At 40.4% G+C, this 16,687-nt stretch overlaps 1 protein-coding gene across 1 annotated transcript in view; it reads right to left on the bottom strand.

Moving 5' to 3' along the window:
* Positions 1-16,687, bottom strand: part of JARID2 (jumonji and AT-rich interaction domain containing 2) — a 302,580-nt gene that overhangs the window by 133,202 nt on the left and 152,691 nt on the right. The window lies entirely within an intron of this gene.

The raw sequence follows: 16,687 nt of genomic DNA, 5'->3' as shown, positions 1-16,687 counted from the left end.
AAAGGTGTGATAACATAAGGTCTGTTTCCCTTGACTCTCCTGTTTGCCTAGCCAAGTCCCACTCAGCTACAGTGGCTGCGGATGATGAGACAAAGCTACACAAAATAGGAGTGAATATACCACAACCACCTTCCCCCTCTGTAACTTCCTATCTCCACTTGAAGAGCACCCTAGGCAGCAGAGCAACATAGGTGGAAAAGGGCATTTAGCCCTACATATGTAGACTAATAACCAAATTTTGCTCATCTTACTCACATAAGGACAACATGATTTGACCTAAGACGTGAGGCTGAGAAGCACCAGTACAACAGCAGCACACTACAACCATTCACGCTTCGGGTTATTGAACTAGCGACAGCTATTTTTTCAATATTTAGGTAAGGTTTTAAGAATTGATCACTGCAGAAATTCCAGTTTTGACTGTGAGAAGACCACCGCTTTTTCCAAGCCAACGAAATAATCCTGCAGATGGCATGAGCAGTTTTGTGTCAGAGATTTGTCTCCACCAGGCAACTGCTAGTAGCACTCTCTTCCCTCAATCTCTCTAACCACCCTTTCCCCAATTTCATTTTAGCCTCCTGCTTGAATCTCTTTTTGTCTCCCTCCAAGACATGCCAAGCAGCAGCAGCAATCTGCATACCGTGTAGCAGCACTAATGGTTACCTAGTAACAACAGTTCAAAACCAATCACAAACATTGTATGATCATAGTCCATTTGACTCTGCCATTGCCAGGAAAGCATTGTGCAGCAGTATCGATACCATGATCACACTCCCTAGTGTTCAACTATGCACATCTGCAAAGCAGCTTCTGAAAGTAAATAGACTATCAGAAAGGAACTTTCATCCCCACGCAGCCTGCTGTATACAAACAGGTACTGAGATGGGAAAAGGCCCTCTGCTCTCTTCTGCCCATTTATTCAGTGCGCCCATTGACACTGTGAGCTGGTATGACACATCATCTCTTATTACATTCTCAAACATTTTGGGACTTCTGACTCCACTCTAGCAGCTCTAGCTGGCCCTTTCAAAACAACCTAATTCAAGGGCTCCCTTATACCACCACCTGCCTTGTCTTCAAAGTCTGTACTTAGTCATTACGTTTTTAGATTGCACTACATTTCTCTTGACTTGGAGTCAAAAGCAAATACATGGTGGCTACAGTTGGAGAGCTGCAGGTAGGTAGGTGTGTGTGTGTTATTTTTAAACACTACTTTTTAACATCCCTTATAAAAACAGAAGCCTGAATTTCACTGTAGGGAAAAATAAAGTAAGATTAAAAAAAGAAAAAAAAACAGAGTACCAGAAAAAATTTAATGGAGTTAAGCTTAAGATGTGTTTAATACCCTCACTAACTAGTCTGCATGGCAGACACAGCACAGAAATAAGTTAAACAACTGTGTTTAAATTTTCACTTCCCTTTTGTTAATAAATCCCCTTAAATGTTTCCTGAGTCACTGAAGGTCTCAAACTGAAGGACATCAACAAATGAGTTGCAATGAGATTTCTGGCATGAAACTTCTATAGCATTTGTGATGTCAAAAAATGATGCATTTTGGGTTCCCTTCAGGAAGATTCAAGAGGATGTCACATGGAGGAGAAAATATTTTAAAACCTTAATTAGATGTTATTTACATGCACAATATCTTCACTGGAGACATTCAGCACAGAAGTGTGGCTTTAACTCAGTTTCAATTTTTGCTTTGCATTTTAACTTTTAAAATGCGAATGATAAAATTTACAGTCTGTAAACTCCAGAGAAGTCTAAACTAAACATATCATTTGGGGCCCTATTTTCAGTAAGTTAACCATTACGAAAGAATTCAGCTAGTTTTTCCAAAAGTAATATTTATTCTGGAGAGATGCCGTATGTCAATACCAGCAACCTGAAGTGTTGGAGTCAAGAAAATCACCTCCTGGGCTGTCAACTCACTTGCATTTGGAAGGTGCTTTCCATTCATCCTCCCATCCTGCCAAACCATTATTGTATTTGGAAGGTGACTATATGTTTCCCTACTAGAAAAAAAAATATTATTTCTCCTATTATTCCAACAAATCCCATTTATACAATGTTCTTTATCATAAAAAAAAAAAACAACACACCCCAGGACATCAGATAACCAATGTTAGTGAATGTAAACAAAACACCTTGAATTAAAAGCTGAAATGAATCAAAGCCAGAACAGCTACAGCTGAAGTATAAAACTGCTAAGTAAACTGACCATCACATTCTGCATCTCCTTAAATATACAGTGATCCGGTCTGAAAGTGACAAAAGGCATAGAGGACTGTGGCACGGTCCACAACTGTCAGGAAAAGATAATATACTCCTAGCAAAGTGCAAAGGGAAAACACTCAAATACAGTTCTCTTTGAAAAATTGCTCTAACGGTGGTATTGTGGAGTTTATTGCCTCTTGGTGATTTCTGTATCAGTTTACACAAAAAGGATGCACTTTTTTCTCCTCTTCTAATTTCTGGTCTTGCAATCTCAGAGCCAACCCTGCACGAGGCACACTCAAGGTCTTTGGACGAGCCTGCAGGTGGCTGATTGACAAGGTCCACTATAGTCTGGAATCTTTTTTTGTGCGAGATAAGTTTTCACTGACCTCAAACTTAATCCATCCTCTATTAAATTTATGCTGCGAGTTGGAGCAAAGGTGGATTTTTCTGTTTATTTTGAGGCCCAGAATAGCAAAGAGCCTTGTGAATTATGTGAACGGAGCTAGTCACTTGCTATGATTATTTCCCTCAGATGAGCCAACTGTCAAGGTACAGGTAGACCTGGATGCCTTGCCATCCCACTTATGCTGCCACAACAGCCACACACTTAAAGACCAAAGGGCAGGACCCTGTCTTGGTAGTGAGTCTCTCCTACCAGGAATCTGAGGTATTTCAGGTATGCTGAGCATACAAACAGGTGGAAATAGGCCTCTGCAAGGTTGAGTGCCACAAACCAGAGTTGAGGGGATTACAGAGACCTGACTCACGATCCTGAATTTGAAATGACAGATGAACTTGTTGAAGCCCTGAAGGCACCAATACCCTTTCTTCTTCAAGATTAGAAAATTATGAGAGTAGAACCCCTTGCCCCTGAACTCCAAGGGCACTTTTTCCACTGCTCTGAGTTACAAAAGGGGCTCCTATTTCAACAGTATCATGTCAGAAGAGTTCCTGAGGAGCAATGGGGAAAGGGGGATTTGGGGGAGGGGGCCCTGTTAGAAAGGACCTAAAGCTGTATGCAATACCGTTTGCTGACAAAGTAAGATGCATTGGTTCTTGTTGATTCCCGCCCAGGCCTCTTAAAAAAAGACCAAAAAAAGAGTTGCCAAAAAAAAGGGGGTGAGGGAGAATGGGCATAGACCCTCTATAGGTTTTGCCAGACTCTCAGTGATGTTAAACCTGCTGCTAAGAGGAAGATCCGGAGTGCATAGCAGCTGAGGAAGTGGCAGGAGGACCACCAGCTCAAATTCGTTTCTTCGTCACTGGTTCCAGTTCCCTCTATGGCTTATAGTACTGAGGGCAGAGGGCACTGTCTGAAGCAGCTATGAGGCCTGGCTTGCTTTTTTCTTGGGGCTGAAGTGTACAAGTCCAAAAAGCCCATGATAGCCAGAGAGTCTTTTAACAAACCGAGGGCCTCATTGGTCTTGGAGTTGAAGAGGTCACAGAGCTCGAAGGGAAGATCCTCCATAACTGTTTGAACATCCCTCAGTAACCCCAATGACTGGAGCCTGGAAGAGCTTCGCATCACCACAGGCATGGCCAGGGAGCATGCAGCAGTGTCTGATGCAACCTGCATGAAAGTTTAAGCAATCAGTTGCCCCTCAAGCATATCTATCATGAGTGATGCTAGCACAGGATGTGATTAGAAATCCTCAAAGTCCTCAGGAGGGACTTGGCACATCTATCCATTCTTTTGAATGTGGCTGGTCTTGATGTTCAAGCCTGCCACAATTATTTTGCAATGCCACATTGAGTGGAGGTCTTCATCAAGCTGTCTACAGTGACCGCCAGACCCTTTCTTAGTGCTCAGTATAAGCAAGGGTTAAAGCAGCTTAAGTGAGTCTACACGAGGGATTTGCAACATTTTAACTGGATTCGTTTTAAAAATCAATCTAGTTAAACCATTGTGCTTTTCTAGTATAGACAAGGCCTAATTTATATAGAGACCACAAATAAGCATTTCAGATCAGAAGGGTTGAGGAGTAGGGGTGAAATCAGTTCAGTGACAAACCAATGTGAAATGGGGAAAAGTATTGGAAGAGTTTGGATTTTGTTTTTAAAATGCATTTAAGATTATAATCTTTCACATATTTTTCATTGCTAAAGTGATTGGGCACTGAAGCAGGCATGGACACATCCAAATAATTCGTAGTGGCAGAATGCTAGCCCAAAAAGTGGTTTTGAGAAGGGATTTTTATAAGGTTTCCAAAACACTTTACATGCCTCTCTCATCCTACTTCAAATAAGGCATCTGGAAGTAAAGTTTCCCATTCTCTCACACAACAGGACAGTGACATAGTAAAGATTTCTGCACACTTCACTTCATTGCACTGAGAAAGCTTGGAAGGCTGAAATAGATGCATCTGTGTTTCCAGCCCAGAGCCTGCGGTCACAAGCAGCTGACAAGAGCGATTGTGATATAGCATTAACAACAGTCAACAACATAGAATGCACGCCAAATATATTAAGAGCATAAATTGACCTAGACAATTGTGACATGGGGAAATTTTGCCACAATTATATTCATAATCTTCAATATGGGGTGAACAGTTAACACTCTGGAAAGAGGAGATTACAGTCCTGCTGTCTAGCTCGGCACTAGAATATGAAAAATTATAAAATAGTATCCTCATATTTCTTGCTCACACAAGCACACATACTCTCTCTTGTAAAGACATTTTAAGCCCTTTTTGTGCATTCATAACTGAACAATACAAACTGAAAATAACCGAGGCTGGTAGTGAGGCCTCGTCTCCAGCGTAGGTTTTTTTTTTTTTAAATTAAATATCAGAGTTACAAGTATTGGGGGAGGGGAGAGTTTAGATACAATGCAACTTTCTCACCACAGTACATTATTCCACAGTCATATAATAGTATTGTAATTCTAAATACACAACAGATTTTGAAGGCACAGCTCAGGGCCCTATTGATCTGTCGGATACAACAGCTGTCCAGGATTTTAGCTGTGCGGTTTGAGAAGTGTACAGTAAGTCACCTGGAAAGAAGAAGAGTCAAATTTACTTCATTCTCTTTTCATTATCACTTACAGGAAAACTGCATATAAAAAGTTTAGTATGACAGTAATGCTACAAATGTGAATATTCAAGTCAATAAATAAACAAATTACTGTTATCACATAACTACGTCCATCTGAACATAGAATATACTCAAGTTAAACTCTTAAGTGTGCCCCAAGGGGCCCATTTCTGACCTCAGATTACTGTAGGTACATACAACTAAAATTGACTCACATGTGAATTGCATTGTATTAGGCCAAAAATGAGTCCCAGATATACAATGTGGAGAAACAGTTATTATGAAACTATAACCTATTAGTAAACTACTGAAGATTAGAAATACATATTTTATATAATAGACTCTATATTTACATTAAGTTGATATTTCCCTCAAAAACAAATTAAAGACCAGTCAAAAAATTTTGGAGTCTAAATTATTTGGCTTTGTTTTTTCAGCCTGAGACACACTTCACTTATCAGTTTATTATGAGCTAGTTTCATCCACAAGTTTACTTGCTGTAAATTATCTTTATTGAACAGACCTCTTCTCTTTTCCATTAGTGTAAGACAAACAGATGCAACTGAAATGTGATCAGAATAAGGATCTCATTCTCCCTTACTCTAAAGGCCCACAGCTACCAAAAACAAATAGCCCTTATGTGCACGTGACCATTTACTACCATAGATCTGGTAGGCAGGTTAAAAAATCATGAACCCTTTAATGCCAAGTGAAAATATTCCAATCTCTCTAAAATATTTATTATAGTCTTCACTAATAAGTGTATTGTACAGAAAGCTACTGTATTTAGCTGTTGTATACCTATGCACAAATGATAATTTAGTTTTATTAAGCAAATGCCATCAGTTGCCTTGTGACACCATGACAAGGTATCACATTATGTATTAAACAAACAAGCTTAAAAAAAGAAGGCCCATGGTTGTCTTAGAGACTGAAAAACTATGCTTTCAAAGAAATAACCATTTTAAAAACACATTTTTCTCTGGGATAAAATCCTGTCCTTGTGTCTAGTGTATTTATCATCGACTTCACAGTGAACAAAATGCTCTCCTAGCCTCCGGTGATAATCTAAAGCTACAACAGTATCCTGCAATTATGCCTCATTCTGAAGGTTTTTATTTAAAGTCAACATCTATGCCACCCCCAGGCTCCGTGTTGCCACCATAAGAGTACCGAATGGTACCCAGACTTTTCAGATGACAAGCCACTGGACATTAAGTTGATTATGGTACGCATATGCATATGATATGCATATGTATGCAGTAGTATTGTTATGCCAAAAACTGTTAGCAAATAACCTTTACAGTTTTCATAAATGAAAAGAACAGGGCTTTTATATGTAGATATACATCATTACTATGGAAGCCAAGCATGAATGACATTACAGCATAAGATGTTTTTGTCAGCCTGTCAAAAGAAGAGCTCACCAAAGAGAATTAGGTTAATAAAGCAGGTTGAGGGAAGCTGTTTACCCCCAGCCAAGACTGTTATAGGATTGAGCAACCCAACAAAGACATTCTTGTGATTTCATTATATAGGATGTTATATGTTATGTGTTACATTTTGTACATGAACATAGAGGGTGCCAATAGGTGGGTTGGAGTAAGTGAAATTAAATAATTTCTTTGTTTCAACATCAAGATTAAACATTTGTTTAGGATTTTTTGGGAGTTAAATTGATCAGCATCTGAGAAGTATTAGTATCAGTAATCCATGGACCTCTGCAACCAAAGGTAAGGAAAAATATTCCAGCCTCCTAGTATGCATGGCAGGCCTGAGCCTTACTGGGTGAAAGGGGGAGCGGCGGGAGTCTGGCTGTGCGGTAGGGGTGAGAGAACAGAACAACATTTGAAGAAAAACACATTCTACCACCCCAATAGCTGTAGTTCGGCATCCAGAAACTCTCTTCCTTAAATCCATAGTTTTATTTCATTAGATTTATACACAAACCTATTAAAAGGGGCACCTAGCCCTTGGCATAGGCACTCCTCAACAATTCTTAGGCACATAATCATAAAATAGACCACTCCTATAACTTCTTCCAACCTTTAATCAACAAACCCACAACAGCTGGCAATAAGCCAGCAGCAAAAAAACAACATGATCAAGATATTTAGGATCTCACAACAGAGCCTTCCCATTTCCTCACAGGTAGGGGCAAAGAAAAGAGCCCTGCAGCAAGTCTGGAAGGTCTAGAGTAATCTTGGGCTCTTGCGAATCAAGTAGGATAGAGGGGTGCAAGACCCAAAGCTAATAGGAACTCACAGAGAAAACCCTGCCAGCTGTTCCTTCTCTTTTAGCGGTGGGAAGCTCCAACTACAGTGCTGCCACTGACTGCTACTGTGGCCACACGGAATCAGGATGGGGGCAGCTTTTGTGACAAGCAGGTACCAGGCCATTTAGGGTATGTCTACGCTGCAATTAGACGCCTGTGGCTGGCCCGCACCAGCTGACTTCTGGGCTCAGGTTGGAGCATGGCTGTAGGACCCTGTGAGGTGATAGAATCCCAGAGCTCTGATTCCAGCCCATCATCTCACAGGGTCCTACAGCCAGGCTTCAACCTGAGCCCAGAAGTCTACTCTGCAGTGAAACAGCCCCACAGTCCAACCCCATGAGCCTGAGTCAGCTGGCACAGACTAGCCGCGGGTGTCTAACTGAAGTGGAGATATACCCTTCAAACCTTCATAAACCTTTAATAGGCTCACAGGCCAAGTGGAACCACAGCGCATTTTTACAGTATCATAAATGATTAAAACACTGATTTTTTTTTTAATATATATATTGGTGGGGAAATGTGCCCAATACTTCTTATTGCCAATGTTGAAATACATCTTAGTTGTGATTAGCCTACACCCACAATTCATCCTGGAATGGCGAGTACCCCATCTCTCTTTTGGGCCGAGGCCTACACCAGACAGTAAGCTTCAGAGGACAGTGAGGCCTCTAAAGGAAAGGTAGCAGCTACTCATTACAAATGTCTACCCCTTGCTTTGGTGGTGGGAGGAAGGGCGAGAAACTGAATCTCCAAGTCTGAAAATACCTAACTGGTTTGTATCTCACGTTGGTTTTCTGGCTGGACAGAATGGTATTATGTTGCCCAGAAACAACAAATGTCTTTTTGATTTGTAGCTATGCCCAAGAACATCTGTCCTCCAATGAAGACAACTCTTGCTACATCTCCTATTTATAACAAACAAACAAACTGGCAATTGCGTTAAATGCATATTTTATTCAAAACTATTCACGCACACATGAACGCATGCAAAAAGCCAGGTCACGGTAGACACGTAGGTTTTATCCCTTGCAGTTAAGGTACACATGCAACAGAAAAATAAGTGGTTTTAACATCTGATAAAGAAACAAAAATACTCAGAGGTCTGAATGAGGTTTTTTCTTTTTGGAAAAATAAATTCTGCTTGTTTTTTACATTAGAAACACCAGCTCCTCTTTAGCCTGATTTTGCTGGACAATTTTGTGGATGACTGGAGGACTAGTAGGATGGCATCACAAGTAATAGGCGAGTAAGACCACTGAGAGGGAAAGGCACTTTTACGCATAGTATTTAATGTTTCTTCAACATTTTAACTCAAATTCCTAACCAACGTTTCAGGGAAAAGGTATGTGTTATTGATTCAGCACCCCAAATCCTTAAAGTCAAGGGCTGAGAGAGCTTCCAATTTACAGAACAGGAAGCAGACATGAGCTGGCAGAGAGGACCTGATATCTCAATACATCTAAAGTAAAAAAAAAAGTATTTCAGACCTTCTTAATACATCATGAAGCAGCACAAATAAGGACAAATTTTCCCCTTTGCAGGTTACTTTTACAGTTCCATTTAATCTATAACTCATACTTGCCAACTGGTTATCATTTACTAGCAGTCTCGGGGTTTAGTCAGTTATTTTACACACTGGTTCCTTAAAACTTCCTTTTAGCCTCACCTGAACTAGCTTAACATTGTAACACAGTGGTTTTCCACCTGTGGTCCACAAACCCCTAGGGGTCCGCAGACTATGTGTAAGATTTCCAAAGGGACCCGTACCACTATTCAAAAACATTTTAGGGGTCTGCAAATGAAAAAAAGGTTGAAAACTACTGATGTAACAGAATAAGTTACCATTAAGGACTGGTAGCCAATGGCAGAACACATCTGATCCTCAAATATCCATCCCAGATGGAGGAACTAAAACAGATCAGCAAAATCTAAGACATCGTGGCTGTTTTTAGGTGCCATGTGGAATAGTAGAGCCTATAAATAAAATGTATCTCTGGACAACTGCTATTCCATGGGGACAAAGTAGGGACAAAGTAACTAAATGCTTCTCCATAAGTGGCAGTGAAAAGGGACTTGGGAAGTCAGTAGAAGACACACTACAAAGTAAGCAGGAGTCTAACGACTGGAAGAAGCAAGCAAATGAATGAGCAGGTAAAAAGATAGGGTACACAATGCCTAACCACTAGGGATGAATATTTTATATCCTTGAGAAGAAAATGCCTGAACACATCAAAACCCTTATGCTACAGATGAAACCCAAATGCATAATGGTTATGGGGGGGGCATTTCTTAGGAGTGGCAGATTTCTAAGGACCATTTACAGGCCCTATCATTTCCAAACAGCATAGCTGTACCAAGCTGGGGAGCTACAACAATGTAGCAGTCTCAAACATTTCTTACAGATAAGTGATGATGGGTTCTACAAATAGGGCTGCACTTATCTCAACAGACAAAAATCACAAAGGCCAATTTCTCCGACAAGAGCCATCTTCATAGATTAGAAAAATGTGTCCTTGGCATTTCAGAGAAGGCCAAGAGCTTTCATCTGAAAGGCCACTGCAATAGTCCTCCTCAGAGCTGTATCTCTGCAGGGGTGAAGTCTGTAAAGCTACTTGCAATTCTCTGCTCTGGCTGTGCAGAATTGGCACCAAGAAGTGCAGATTTAGCACAGCAGAAAGACTGCAGCAGACCAGTTCAGCAATACAAGTTAATATGATGTGTAAGGGAATCATCTGTAGCAAGAGAAGGTATCCAAAATTATATATTTCAAGAAGTATGCCAGGTTAAATTAATAACAGAAGACTCAACACAAAAGGATATAGATATAGACACAAATATATATTAGGGGAGAAGGAAGAAAGCTAGCAAAGCATTAGCTCAGGATCAGAAAGAAAGAATCCTAGCAACAGAATACACTTTGAAAAAGAGGGCAAAGGTGTCAGAAAGACCTTTTGGGGAGGTTATTCTCCATTTAATTATCTGTAATTCTGCCTGTGTGAGACAAAAAAAAAAGCCATGAAAGGCAAATGCTGAATGACATATTTCCAATTGTATAGCCTCATTTGATATTGTAATGTGTTTCATTGAAGATTTGTCTTTCATGTTTTTTTTGTTTTTTGGGTTTTTTTTGCCAAGAGCATGGGCAGCTCTCCAGACAGACTGAAGAAATGTTTTTCCAATGTGACACATGCTTTGAAGATCATCCTTACTGTAGTAACACATGACCCAGTAATGTAGTGCTGACCCTCCCCCACAATGAATGTATGAATATCGATTTAAAAGCCTCTTAATTGCAGATATTTTGTTATACGAGTTTTCAGTTGAAGACCAAAAAATAAAAGGCTTGCATAGAAATTCTACTCTGTCCTAGAAAGTGGTGGGTTAAATGTTCCACACAAGACGACTCAAATTGCTGCCAATGCAACTGACATTTGAGGGGAACAGTTCTAATTAATTTCACCGCAAAATTTTAAAACTTCTTCAGGTAATCTGTTGACAAAGTAAAAGTGTATTCAGCAAACCTTTATGGTTAATTGTAGCATTTAGTGGAAACATGTGGTGTGTTATTTTTCTTGAGTACTACTTTCTACCAAATGTTTGAATTATGAACCCATGAGGTTTATTGCTCTAACTTTAGAACAATTAATATTTTTCATTCGATTTCTCACTAACCTTAGAAATTGAGCTATATTTACTTCTAAATAATTATCTTCAAAATAAACGGTGAAAAAGAGGGAGAGAAAACAGGGGATGCACAAAAACTTTTTTAGATACGAGAATTCCCCTTCCCTCTCCACCTGGAAAAGGCCTCCGAGCCTGGTTAACCTCCTTTGCAAAGTCCTTGAAGGCTATGTAATGACCCCATCCTTCTCTCTAAGGAGAGTTGGATGTGGCTCCCTCTGGAACTGAACTATAAACATAACTGCTTGCACTGGCTGGGAGGAAGAATGGCTCATTGCCAGACACATGGCTCCCGCCTACACACATCAAGGGATGAGCATATTTTGCACAGTGCAAAGTTTCTAATTCCCTGCCAGAGGGGGCACTTACACATCAGTTTTGAACCCCAATGCTGTGTTGCCACTAGACAAGCAGGCCAGCATGCTAAACTCTCCTAACAAATAGGAGTAAAGAAAGGAAGGATGTTGTGAGTCTTTCGTGTGTTTCTCAATAAAGTTTTTTAGTCATTGATTTCCTGAAGCATGAAGCCAGCCTTTTGTCTATAATGCTGCATTTATTCTATCTTCCTAGGTTGTAAAGGCAACTTTTCTCAGGACGAATGTAACAGCCACTCCTTCACAGAGAGTGAACGTTTCACTTGGCAGAAACAACTATCCAGAGCAGAGGCATTAATTTTCCTCCTTCAGAGGCAGCAACTGCTCCTCAACTACAGAAGAACTGCTTTGTAGACAATGCCAGTGCTGGAAATCAAACAGTAGACTTAACCGAATTACCGGCAACTGCACTATTTGCATCTGATGAAGTGAGCTGTAGCTCATAAAAGCTTACGCTCAAATAAATTGGTTAGTCTCTAACGTGCCACTAGTACTCCTTTTCTTTTTGCAGCTTGCCTCCACCTTCCAAAATAAAGACTATCCTTAATTTTTAAAAAGGGCATCAGTAAAAATAACAGAACCATTCAAGCATACCCTTATCTCATGAGTTACAAAAAGTAAACCGATAGAAGTGTATTTACTACGGTGGTGAACATACATAAAACTCCATAGATTCACAGCTAAATGCTGAGTATCTTAGCTTGTCTCCTGTTGTCTATACTTACCATCTTCCAACTCTCTACTGGAATCCCTACAACACTGGTTCTCCCTCTCCACTCAACCAAAACCACAAAATTGCAGTTGAAGGGACTGAAGTTTTTCCCTTAAGTTATTCACTCTTTGACATACTTGATCACTCTCCTCCACATTCTATGGCCTCCTAATTAGCTGACGACTCCATTTAACATCTTCTCCTCCTAACCTCTCAACAGAGTGACCTTTCATCTTCCTCTCCTCCCCTTTTTAACCCCGTGCCACCTATAGATATATATATATAGGCATATGTAGTCAACGCAATAATTTCAGTCACCAGCTCGATGAGAATGATTCCCAAGCCTATCATCTCCTGCCCAGTCTTGCATTTTCATCGTCTCTTTTTGGATATCCTCCTTTACTGATTTGTTTTAAGCCTTCTTTTATACTGCTTTCTATGTAGAAGTCTCCCAATCTTTTTTCCACCAGGCACCTTCGCTTCCCTCTGCAAAACCCAGACAATCTTTCTTTCTTGTTTTCTTCAATAATTGCTTAATACTATTTTAGATAATGTCTTCACCCAACCATCAAGGCTTCCCACAAGGTGACAGCAGGTAGAAGGCAGGCAGGGCTGGTCAAACAAGGGGTGATTGGAAACATCACATAACCATCCAAAATTCAGGATGTTCATCCAAACTTTTGGAATTTTCTCCCCCATCACTGGTTTCATATACATCTTTGCTAAGTTGACAATGGGTTTTTGCACAGCATTTGTTCTTACATCATTATATAATCATGCAACATAGGGTTTAGTGGATTTTTGATGTCGTAGGAAAGGACATGCTTAAGAGCATCCTGAAAATTATCATTTTGATCATGTAGCCTTGCAAAATTGTGTTCACTTTCTTTTCTACGGTGAACAACTGTTTGGGGTGGGGGTTTGTTTGTTTTTTTAATAAAGACAGTCCAGTAAAATATACATAAATTTCTTATCGTGGTTAAAGGTCACACAAGTAGATTTCAGCTCTGGGCTGGTAAGTTCTCATGCTAGTTCTTCCTCAGCCCCCCATGTAATTTATTTGGAGAATGATCGGGGGGTGGGGGGGAATCAATATACATGACACATGACTTTGAGATTGAAGTGTTTTCAGCCAGCCACAATGTACTGAAATCACAACAACAATATGAAAGCCTGACAAGATAAAGAATTGTGCTACCACACACACACACACACTCACAAGTGTTGAGAGATGTTACTTCTATTTTAGAGTTAAGCCTTTGCCTAAGGTGAGAATCCTTGTACATCTCATACTTGATTCTGACAGTAGTGGGAGGGGCTTGTGTCTGATGTCTTTTTAATGCACAGCAGTTGTCTACCTGCTGGGCACGTGCAATTCAAAGAACACACCAGGAAAGAAATTTATAGCTGGGAGGTCCAGTGTTCTCCTAGATTGGCTTCAGCACTGCAGTGTCATTTGATAATAATGTGATCAGTGACTTGAGAGCAGATGAGGAAACAAAGCAAGAGAAGCCAATGCTCAGCGGTCAGTTAATCTTTGAGAATCTCATCATGGGAAGCAGGTATAGGTCGAACTAAGAGTGACATGCTTAAAGGCAAAGGCTTTGGATAATATAAATATAAACTGCAACTGATTGCCAAAGATTTGAAGAAGGAATGTGTGTACAGAGTACTCCGATTTTCCTTAGTGGATCCAACTTATCCTTATATAGATTAATAAAATCCTCTGAAGTACATGCATACACACTGCCATTGATGTTACAGCTTTTAAAAGGAAGCGTTCCTCATTTGCCAAGCAATTTTCATCTCTATTTGTAGGAATTGTGGCCAACTGCTTAATCTAACTCTCACCTCTCCTTTAGCGAGATCTCCGCAGATGAACCAGATTAGGGTTAGGGGTAGGGGGCCAACAATTTGAAAATCGGACACTAGAGAAAGTAGTCCTGAAGAGATTTCCTCCTCCTCTCCCCCAAGGATTTAAAGAAATCCCACTGACCTAAAATATTCCACTGATGTTAAAAAGCGTTTTTGTGTTTGTTTTCAGGAGAGATGGGGAGGTAAAATACATTAAATTAAAATGCTTGCTTACTTAATAGTTGCCATGGGCATAACTTGTCAGTAGAGCCAGTAGTGTGTATTTAAGGATTCTGGCTTTTTGATTAAACAAACAAGACAGATAACATACTATTAGTTGTCATTTAAAAATTGGTGATTATTTTCCTAAAACCAAAAAACCTGAAAATAGCAAGGTTTCCATAAAAGGACTTTCAGTGGAATTCACCTCCCATTCATGCAAAACACTGTAAATTACAGCCTGTTACACTTAGTTCACTTCACGTTTGTGCGTAGCAACAGCATAAGTGATTATTTTGCGCATATGGTTACAGAGTGGAAATGCAGGATGCAAACAATAAATGGAACATTAAAACGTGTGTGTGTGTGTGTGTTAAATTTTGCCTTTTTATTATTGCTTTTGAAACAATGGATTTAGGCTCAAATGTGTGTAGCTGGCATTCAAATAAATCTATAAAACCCAACTGTTCTAGGAAATTACAAGACACTAAAGGAAAAATCGAGAAACAAAAACTGGAGGTTTTCTGTACATCTGTACATTTTAAAACTGCTAAGGAAACCAGGGCAGAGGGGTATGGGGGGGGGGAGGGGGGTGTAGGGGGAACAATCAGTCAAGGCAAACTGCGTTTGGACTCCACACAGTCCCATTTTAATCTATCACAATGCAATCACTGTGTAGCCTCAAAGCACTACCCCAGTGACCCAAATGGAGTTACAAAGGGCTTGTCTACATTACCCACTGGATCAACAGGCAGCGATCGATCCAGCAGGGGTCAATTTATGGCATCTAGTCTGGACACGATAAATCAACTGCCGAGCGCTCTCCCGTCGACTTACTGCAGTGAAGACACCACGGTAAGTAGATCTAAGTACATCAACTTCAGCTACGTTATTCACGTAGCTGAAGTTGCTTAACTTAGATCGATCCCCAACCCCGTAGTGCAGACCAGGTGAAAGACTGCTTACATGTTGTTAATACTGAGCGCTTACCATGTATACCACTTCACATATTCAAAATGTTATGCAGACCTACTGAGCCAGTCATCCTACAGAAGAGGAATTAGTTAAAGTTCTGTGTACATAAATATATGGTTAAAGTCACTGAGTAATGTGAGTATCACCCAGCTAGGAGAAAACCCTGTTCTTATCAGTGGAACCCACATATGGCAGGATGAGGAGGAAAGAGGGGTGCTGGACATGCAGTGGATACCAGAGCCATTCTTTGGGCACAGGGGTGGATGGATCAGGTTGGAAGCCACACCATTCCTGGGCCACAATATGTTTTGAAAAAACAACAACATATTTCCATGACCAGCATGTGCTAAATACCTCAGAGTAGATGCAAAGTGGTTGGAAACCGGGTCATAACCCATAAGTGCAGCGGTGGTACCAGTCAGCATGGTAAATCAATCCTTGAGAGTTAGGTTAAATTTAAGGCAAACCTCTCAACCTTTAAACCAAGCAGTGTGTAACACAAGCAAGTAAATGACAGCTGTGGAACGGTGGTAGTTTGTTCTATATTGTGCCATAAAAGTGACTGATTACAATTGGTTTTTAAATATCAAACATTTTTAATGTAGGTTTTCTTCCAGTGTGAAGTAACTAAACCAGTTTTATTTTTAAAAAACTGGAAAAAAAAATTCCAGTGTGTGCAGTCACAATCATTCCCCACCTGGGTGACCAGCAAGGTTTAAGCATTGGACCTTCAGGTCCCCAGCATGTTTTTCTGATCCTCAAACAGATCAGTGAATCCTCCCCTAGGCTACACGGTATCTGCATGGGGAGTCATTCTGTCTCTCTCTCTCTCTCCATGTCCCCACCTCCGGTGGAACACTGCCTGACCTAGGGATTTAGTGGAATAGATAGCCTGAGTCAGCTGAAGTGCCTTCAGTCCCTCAGGATCCTGTAATTTGAGAGCTCTAGTGGCAAAGGCTGAGGACAGGGAATGGGGGGTGGGGAAGAGAAGATATTTTCTTCACCCGTCCCCTGTGTACCATGCAGCAAAGGCCAAGACTTAACTCCATATGTGTAAAGGAGCTTATGAAAAATATAGTTACAAAAAGTGCAAAAATGAATGTGAACACCAACACAAAAAGGCAAACACTCAAGAGTGCCAAATGCCTGCCACTAAAGAGAAAAAATAAAGAGAATTACCGGATCCCAACTGGAAAGCAGGATGTAAACGGGAAGGGAATTCAGGAGGGACTATTATGTTTTCTTTTTCTGAAATGCAGGACCAGCAGCAGAATTTGGCAGCAGATGGCTACATGAAAGTAGTAAGTTTGCACAGGAATGAGGGCGCACATCACTTTTTCA

This window comes from Chelonia mydas, chromosome 2 (assembly GCF_015237465.2).
Source record: "Chelonia mydas isolate rCheMyd1 chromosome 2, rCheMyd1.pri.v2, whole genome shotgun sequence".
Taxonomy (NCBI): Eukaryota; Metazoa; Chordata; order Testudines; family Cheloniidae; genus Chelonia; species Chelonia mydas.
The sequence above is the reverse complement of the archived record's forward strand: the minus strand, read 5'-3'. Positions and strand labels throughout refer to the sequence as shown.